Here is an 8,705-nt window from a genome sequence, read left to right as displayed (position 1 = left end):
TATTTCCGACGTAGTCTACCGTTCTGCGGCTTATACTCGAATGGTTATAGCATCGGAGGCGACTTTCCTGCAGCTTCACCGCAAAAGAATAAAAAAAATGTATCCCAAATCAACTAAAGTAACCTGACAAGATTCTATTTGGTCCTGAGAATCCTGGAATTGCCATTTTTGTGGTAAACTCGTTTATAATTGCGTAATGTTTTCTTTTTTTTGTCAAAGAGTTTTTTTGCCAGTTAAATAACTTAGCACAAATAGAAATACGTAATCAAATAAATAAAAATACGTACGTAAGTAAATACGTACGTTTTTATGAAGGCCAATTAAAATCGTCTCAAATCAAATATATATTTTCATTTCTCATGCTCTGAAAGTGTTGTTCTATGAAGTGTGCAGAAAGTTATACGTTTCTGCACCAGTGCATTTTACATTCCAAGTACGTTATTTTTACGATAAGCAATAAAAATATGGTTTTCAATGGATTTGTTGGACAATTTCCATTCCGGCATTTAACTCCCCATTCCATAAATAACGATACTTTTATCTAAAGTGTTAGTTGAAAGTACCCTTAAGAAGTACTATGTAAGGTCATACTTAGTTGTGTTTTGATTAATACTCACACATGTAATTTACTTTCCTCATATTGGAAATGAAAAATAGACTGATAACTAGGGTGAAATTGTTAAACACTCAGTCTCGGATTATTGACGCTCTCAATGCGTGACATAGGTTTTAATGTTTCTGTTTATTCTAGAGTATTATAATCATACCCGAACGTACCGAAGTGGCCCACGTCAACGAGAAATACTTATATAATGTGTCTGCACGCGTCATAAGGTACGGTAGAAAAAGTGATTACCTCTACAACCTCGAGGCAGGGATCAAGCATACTTGGGGAAATAATATCACGGTGAGCATTTTTTTTCAGTACTTAATAATAAACATAATTTTCTTTATAAATACATGTAACTATGGAATAAATAAAATATGTTTTCCTGTTAAGAAGGAAAATAGCTTTGCGATCCTAACGAAATAACAGTACTTTTTGTATGAAATTTCATTTCGGGAGAAAACGGTTCCTGCTAGCAAAATCTTCACAAATCACTTTGATTTTGATGTCGATCGCTTCAGCATAATATATTCTAAGTTCATATGTTTCGCTTTAAAAAAAATATATACTTTGCAAATATTGAAAAAAAAACCTATAAACCTTATTTTTCATTCTGTCAATAACATATTAAAAAATCATGGAAAAACGTTTTCTCTTTTTCTATGGACGATCTCTTAAATATTTAAAATAGTGATGGACTACTCTTATGGTAAGATAAATCGAAGCAGCGTCTAAAAATGCTTTTGCTTGTCGTTCGTTTTCGTTCATAAGTAATATAATATAATTAGCAAAAAGTTTATACAAAAACGACGACCGGTTTTGACGACTGGTTTGGCCTAGTGGGTAGTGACCCTGCCTACGAAGCTGATGGTCCCGGGTTCAAATCCTGGTTCATTTGTTCGTGTGATGAGCATGGATATTTGTTCCTGAGTCATGGGTGTTTTCTATGTATTTAAGTATTTATATATTATATATATCGTTGTCTAAGTACCCTCAACACAAGCCTTATTGCGCTTACTGTAGGACTTAGTCAATTTGTGTAATAATGTCCTATAATATTTATTTATTATATTATTATTTTATTAAAAAGCGAAAATGGCCATGTAGTCATGCTGTCGAATGGCAGGAGTAAGATGGGGCATAAGACCCAAAATTGCTGTGGCTATACACAGCGGTAGTGAGGCCCATTATTACCTACGCCTCCGTAGTCTGGTGTAACAAAACCAGCCAAAAGACGCGCCTAAACAGCCTGCAACGCACGGCTTGTTTAACAGCAACAGGTTCCTTCTCCTCGACACCGGGGGCGGCCCTAGACGCACTGCTGGACCTGGACATTATAGCACTCCACTTGCAATTGCAAGTGCTAGTGGAGGCCAAGCATTGCGTCTACAGAATATGCACGCTAAACAGGCCAAAATGGCGCTCTCAAGCATTAACCAAACTAAAGCCCTGGGTTTTTGCAAATATAATCCTTAGCATGCCCACTGATGACACGCACACTGAATGTCATTAGGCATTGATGTAGGATGTGTGATCTATGGTGAGAGACCTAAGCTCAGAGCTAGCGTCATCATGAGCACACAGGCCTCAATCTTCCAGGCAGAAGTCTACGCCATCAACAAATGTGCGCCGATTAACCTGGATAGAAAACTAGTGCAGAACTGTAAAACAAACCTAAATGCACTGGCTAACTCCAACAGTCATACTTATATGGGTACCAGAGCACTCCGACATTAACGGAAACGAAGAAGCGGACGAACTTGCTAGAAAGGGCGCAGACACACTCCTGGTCGGCCCAGAACCATTCTATGGAGTCACAAAACGGGATGCATATTCTCTGCTCAGCAACTTAGAAAAAACAAGAGCAATCGATTGGTGGAAGTTCGTCAAAGGCAAGAACATTCGAAAGCTCTAATCAAAGGGTTCAACAGCAAAAAGTTGAATAAACACATGTTTCAAATTGGAAAGAAACAAGATCGGAAAGAGAACGACATGCTGGTTCTGCAAGCAGTCAGAGAAGACTGCAATGCACATTCTCTGTTCCTGTCGAACCACTAATCTTCTAGTCACTACTAGTCAAAAAGAAGTACCCACTTAGGGCGGCACGTATTGCAACCCTATGAGGTACAGAACATTACGGCCCAAAGAATCTGGAATTTCCTGGATTCAACGGGCATCAGTAATGAACTTTAAAGGGCTGTCACAATAGATCACTACCTGGTTGACGTGGCACTCAAAGGCCCACAAACTCCAATAATACTATTATAATATTATACATGTCGGGCAACTCGCGGAAGTGAATAGCACCCTAAAATTAGCTTAATGTTTTTTATGTCTCAGGACACCTTGAATTTTTACAGATTCATTTCGTTTTCTTCGAAGCCCTAAACAACCAATACAAACGGAGTCTATTGGAGCTAAAGCTGAAGTTTTGCGACCTATTCCAACGAGATCAATACCTCGGAAAGATGTTTAGCGCAGTTTTAGACAAATATGGAATATCCTGCCCTTTTGCGCCGGTACGTTGTGAATGAATTAATGAAAATCTTTATTTCAGGAAACTAGTGGCCCGTAGATAAATACCTTAAAACTAACATACATATTATTACAATTTATTTTAAAACTAAATTATACGAATCACGTTATGGTTGCGATGCGTTACGTAACCCCGCAGTGTCAGGGAGCCGACCGCGAAACCACCGAAACTTGACACCCTATGACAGTTTGTTTTTTGCTACAGGCTTAAAACATTTACATAAACAGTTATTGCGATAATATAATATATATTCAATATGCACATATGGCTAGGTACGTTTTACGTACTTACGGTATTTTATTTTATCCTTGTTGAAGTTGTTTTTTTTTTTACATAGTATAATTTTAATTTCACCACATCTACTAGTAGTAGGCCCTCTTGATTATTCAAAAACTAATGAGAAAGTTGCCTTCTATTCACATTTGGGGCAAAGTAATGATTACGTACTACGTACGATGTATTTATTATTACGTTCATTCTGATGTTTAGATTTGGTTTGATTTTTTTGGTATTATGGTATTTGGTAGTATTTTCCTCGCGTTGGTGTGGTGAAGTTTTTTGTTTTTCACTCGGAGGCAAATTTTGTTTAACCCTCGTGCCTTAATACCCTCTTAACGCTCAAGATTCCACTTCTTTCGAATCTCAGCTCTCAGTAGCTCAGCGGTGAATGTGTACTAATTGAATAAGATCTATCTACGATATTTCTAACGTCGAAGTGACATTGGTTGCCCAGATCCAGCTGCTTCTGTTAATTATACGACATACAAACGATATCTAAATGATTGAATGAGATCTAAATCAGAACTTATCGTTATCGTATCTCATTCTACGAATCGGGCCGTTAGTCCGACGATTATCACTGAAACCCAAGTTAGAGAAAATATTATCACGCAAAATCATGTCTACTCACGTTAAAATAAGATCTAGTAGAGGATATTTTAATTGGAGATTGTACTACTAAAACACTTGTCATAACTTCCAGGGAATGTACCGCTTCTTGAACACGACTCTGCCCGGAGAGAAGATTCCCAACTTTCTACCGTTCCGGAAGGGCAAAGTCGAGATCACGTTCAACCAATTGCAGACGCAAGATTTAGTTGGAAGGCTTGTTATCATATTTACCGTTAAAACGTAGGCATAAAATAATAACTACGTGCAAGTACAGATACAGCAATTATGTTTTATTAAATCTTGCATCTTTCAAGTGGCCTGCATTATTTGACCTCCACCGATGAATAGCTGCCAGATATCCGGATCGAATATTAAGTTTAGTATAGCAAACTAACTAGATGGGTTTAGTTACTCTCAAAATCGTTAACCTTTTTTATTAGCTGTTAAGAGGAAAGGGGACGACCGCTTTTCCATACAAACGTAGTCCCCGTTTTTCTCTCTGGGTAGTCTAATTTGATCTATGTTAACCATATACTCGTATATGAGTCAATGATATATTAACCATAGCCATGCGCCTTCGTTTGGGGTTCCGTATCCAAAGAATGTCCGCCGCCGCCGCTGTCCATCCGTTTGTCTGTCTGTCAGTTTGTCACCAGGCTGTACCTATCTCATGAGCCGTGATAGTTAGACAGTTGAAATTGTCACATATGATGTATTTCTGTTGCCGCTGTAACAACAAATACTAAAAACAGAATAAAATAAATATTTAAGGGGCTTCCATACAAAAAACGTATTTTTTTGCCGTTTTTATAGATAATGGTACGGAACCCTTCGTGCGCGATTCCGACTCGCACTTGGCTGGTTTTTGATTATTTCGCAGGGGCATAGCTATGGTTGTTATAAAGCCTGACCAGTAATATATGACCACGCGCCATATTGCGGAATTTCATTAGAAACTAATTTTTACATACTAAACTGAACTGTCACCCTACACATGAGAATAACAGCGCCCTCTTGACAATGATCATATATTTCTGGTCGGGCTTTACCTACATCTAAATGTGTAAAAAAAAAAAACATTTTAATATCCAGGCGATTTCTTGTCGTCGTCCACTTTTGCCTTGACTGTTATGAGTTTTTCATTTCTTGCTAGTTACCCAAAGGTTGTCTGGAAGAGTTCGCTTTTTAACATTACCGCCTGTTACAACTAAGTAACAGTGTAGTTTTTCTGATTAATCCTTTGCAACTTTTTAATTTACTTTTTAGTGCAATAAAGAATGTTTTCTCACATTTTCTGAGGCTATCTCTTAGTCTATACTTCCATAGTGGCAACAACGAAGTACGTCGTATTTCTAACCCTTCAGAAATTTACCAAAATATGTACTTAGACAAAGTATTTCTCCCTATGTGTATGTCTCCTGTGTGAAGTACAGTAAAGATATTAGCTTGGCATCCCTGCATACATATTTGTATATAGCTTACGAGCTAATAGTTTTGCTGACCGTACATGTTTAACGTGACTTATAATTCGGTTCACGGCGAGAAGAAGTTGAAAACTGGGATATAAAATTAAAGAAATTAGAACTTAAAATAGAATTACATAAGGTTCAAATTTCTTCAATTTTATATCTCGAGTTATCAACTTCTTCCCACCGTGTAGGGAATTATATCTCAAGCATGCTTTGTAAGTCTTGCTTTTGGTATAGCGTAGATAATTTTGTTTTCTTCTCTACAACTCATTATAATTTGATATGGATGCATTTGCATGGATTATCTTTAATAATTCTGGTAGAGTCAGACCAAGATAATTTGGCAGCGATTTTTATAGCCCAGGCAGCGCAAGTGTTATTTTAAATGTCAAACATCTATGAAATTATGACGTAACACTTGCACAGGGTCGGCTATAAAAGTCGCTGCCATCTTAGTTTAGTCTGACTCTACTTGAATATGACTCTGCTAAATACAAGCGTCATCTAGCGTTATTACCATGAAGCTCGAACAACCTAGTTCCAATAACAAAACATAGAGGTAACCACGATACTTGTCAGTGGGTTGCAACAAAGAAGAGTGTTAACCAGTTGCCGTTGTTGTTTGCTAGATGGCGTTTTTATCAATATTTGTTAATACGTATACTAAAGTTTACAGCTAGATTTGCGGATGCTAGGTGGCGTGATAGTTGTGCACGTAGCGAAAATATAATATATCAGTATCTCACGGAAGTTGTTAAAATTGATATATTTTCTCTGTAATTCCTTTGTATATTGTAGAAATGTATTAAAGTGGCTGGAAATGTATTAAATCGGTTGAGTTTCCATGTATGTAAATTAAAAAAACACTGTCATCATAGCCGATGACATACATACTGTGATATAACAAGAGACACATCTCTAGTGGCTTTACAGCCCCGTGTAGAATTAAAAAACTATATCGCCATTATTATTTTTATACTGATATCCAGCTTTACGACGGGTGATGTTTAATGTAAAAATTCGCTTTGTGTAACATAAATAACACATTTTCCCATGGAACTGAAAGTCTCAATAAGGCTTTAAAAGCCAATTCGAACGTCTATTGATATCATAATGATATCAGAATGATGTAATTTTAAAAAAGTTACTGTAAAAAATATAATTGATATACACTTTTATTTCTGACTGTACAATTGCTATCAGATGTATCGGAGCAGCCAAGGTGTTCAAAAATATCTGAACGCCCACTCAAATGACTTGACAATAGTGGCGTGTTCAGATATTTCTGAGCAACTTGGCTGCTCCGATATATTTGATGGCACTGTACCTGCTTTTCTCTGCATGTCTATAATGTAGTTGCAGTCACCATTTTAATTAACGCAAACTGTTTGTGCTTTCCCATAGTCCTAGTTCCACTGGCTACAATGGCTACTGACTGCATCTTCAGGTTAGCTTATAAGTACACATGCTTTGCCATCGAATTTACGGAAGCACGCCAAATTTCAACTGAATCACACACCGGAAAGTGATTCAAATGAATTACATAAATATTGGTACGAGTGTTTAGGTACGTATGTATATGTATTATTGTACAAATATACGAAATGAAGCAACAGTGTGTAATAATATAAAATAATAATGTATCATGTTTATTGTACAATGTGCAAATTAAACTTCTTTCTGGCTATTTACCTAGTTAAATAAAACACATTAACACGTAAACTAATTTTACAGTTATCATTCGCGTGTTTTTCACTCGCGCGACATGTTTCGGAGAGCCTAGGTAAAATTAGTTTAATGTTATTATTTCTCACGACAATTTAAATTTGAACATTAACACGTAAAACAATCTGCCCATATTTCCCCAGGTATATATCAACTAAAAAGCGTATCTATAGTAGCTAATTCGTGCAACTTACGTCTTTTCAGAACCGACGGTTTTATAAGACAGTTCTTTAAAAGAGCATTTGTTTTTTCTCTGTGCTTGCATCTTATGTCATTTTAGAACGGGATAGGAATAAGCATCGAGTCATTTGCGCATTTCTCTGAGCTTTGCGCGTGAGAGCGGTGAAAATGGTCGGCGCAAGAAAGTGAAACCTGCAGGCCTTGACCGCCGTCTGTAGAGACGCCCGTGGACAATTTTACATCGTGACCGATACTTCGCTCACTATTTCCTTTGCTTTATTCATCTCGTGCAAACCAGTCTATTTGTGGTCTTTATCAAGAATCTACCTCCTAGTCTGGAATTAGTTTCTTCCATTTTGGCATATTACCCGTCTTCATGTTAGGACAAATAGATAGCTTGATTTAGATTTAGATTTATTTATTTCATTATTAGTAAATTACAGTATAATCAACCCCAAGATACGAAAAAACCCTTTGGAAATTATAAATAACCGGGTTTTGGGCAGATACATCAAAAACAATACTTCGAGTCGATTTGTTTGAAGGGTATTATTTTTTTAAGTGGACATATGGTTGAGCTATTCCTAAATTGATGTCTTGGGTCGCGAAGTCACTGTTATACTAGTTTGCTTGAGACAAACATGTTATAAGTGATGAGAATAGTCGTGGCGAAATCAAATTAAGGGTCAATTTTCGTTGATTATTGAAACGGAAATGAAAATAATAACAAAAGAAAGTTATATATTGTAATTGATAATGCTGAAGTGTGACTTTCGAAAAGTGTGCATATTCCATGACAATTAAAGAAGGTATTTAAACAAAACAATAACATTTATAAAAATAAACATGGAACAAGAACGTACATTACTCGTCGCAGAGATGCGAACTGAGATGAATTCAATGATTTCCCCATAGATTAGGCTCGGTCGAGTGGCGTCGACAGACAATGTAAACAATGTCACATTACAATGCTTCCTACAATTCAGGAAAATATATTAAGAGGTTCATACCTATCTTTGAATAGTCTTGTATTCAACATTTATAAACTTGGGTAAATTCTTGGAAAGGGAAGTGTAAATACTAACGGCCCGATTCGAAGAATGATTAAGACACGTCTAAGATCTTTAAAAGATCGATAACTAAACGACATGTCAAAATTGACGTTTATTTCGATTCCGCTGTGATCCCAATAACGATATTTCTAACGTCAAAGTGACATTGCTGGTTGCCCGAATCGAGCTGCTTCTGTCAATTATACGACATACAGACTTTATGTAAATGAGAACTTATCTAAACC

The 8,705-nt window shown here is 36.6% G+C and overlaps 1 long non-coding RNA gene across 1 annotated transcript; it reads left to right on the top strand.

The window, feature by feature from the left end:
- Positions 1-280: 280 nt before the first annotated feature.
- On the top strand, positions 281-4,261 carry LOC133525407 (uncharacterized). The gene is made up of 3 exons (XR_009800568.1): positions 281-907; positions 2,968-3,126; positions 4,126-4,261. It is a non-coding gene; the product is annotated as an uncharacterized LOC133525407 (long non-coding RNA).
- The last annotated feature ends 4,444 nt before the right edge of the window (positions 4,262-8,705 follow it).

This window comes from Cydia pomonella, chromosome 15 (genome assembly GCF_033807575.1).
Source record: "Cydia pomonella isolate Wapato2018A chromosome 15, ilCydPomo1, whole genome shotgun sequence".
NCBI classification, from domain to species: domain Eukaryota; kingdom Metazoa; phylum Arthropoda; class Insecta; order Lepidoptera; family Tortricidae; genus Cydia; species Cydia pomonella.
This window is presented reverse-complemented; position numbering and strand designations above follow the sequence as displayed.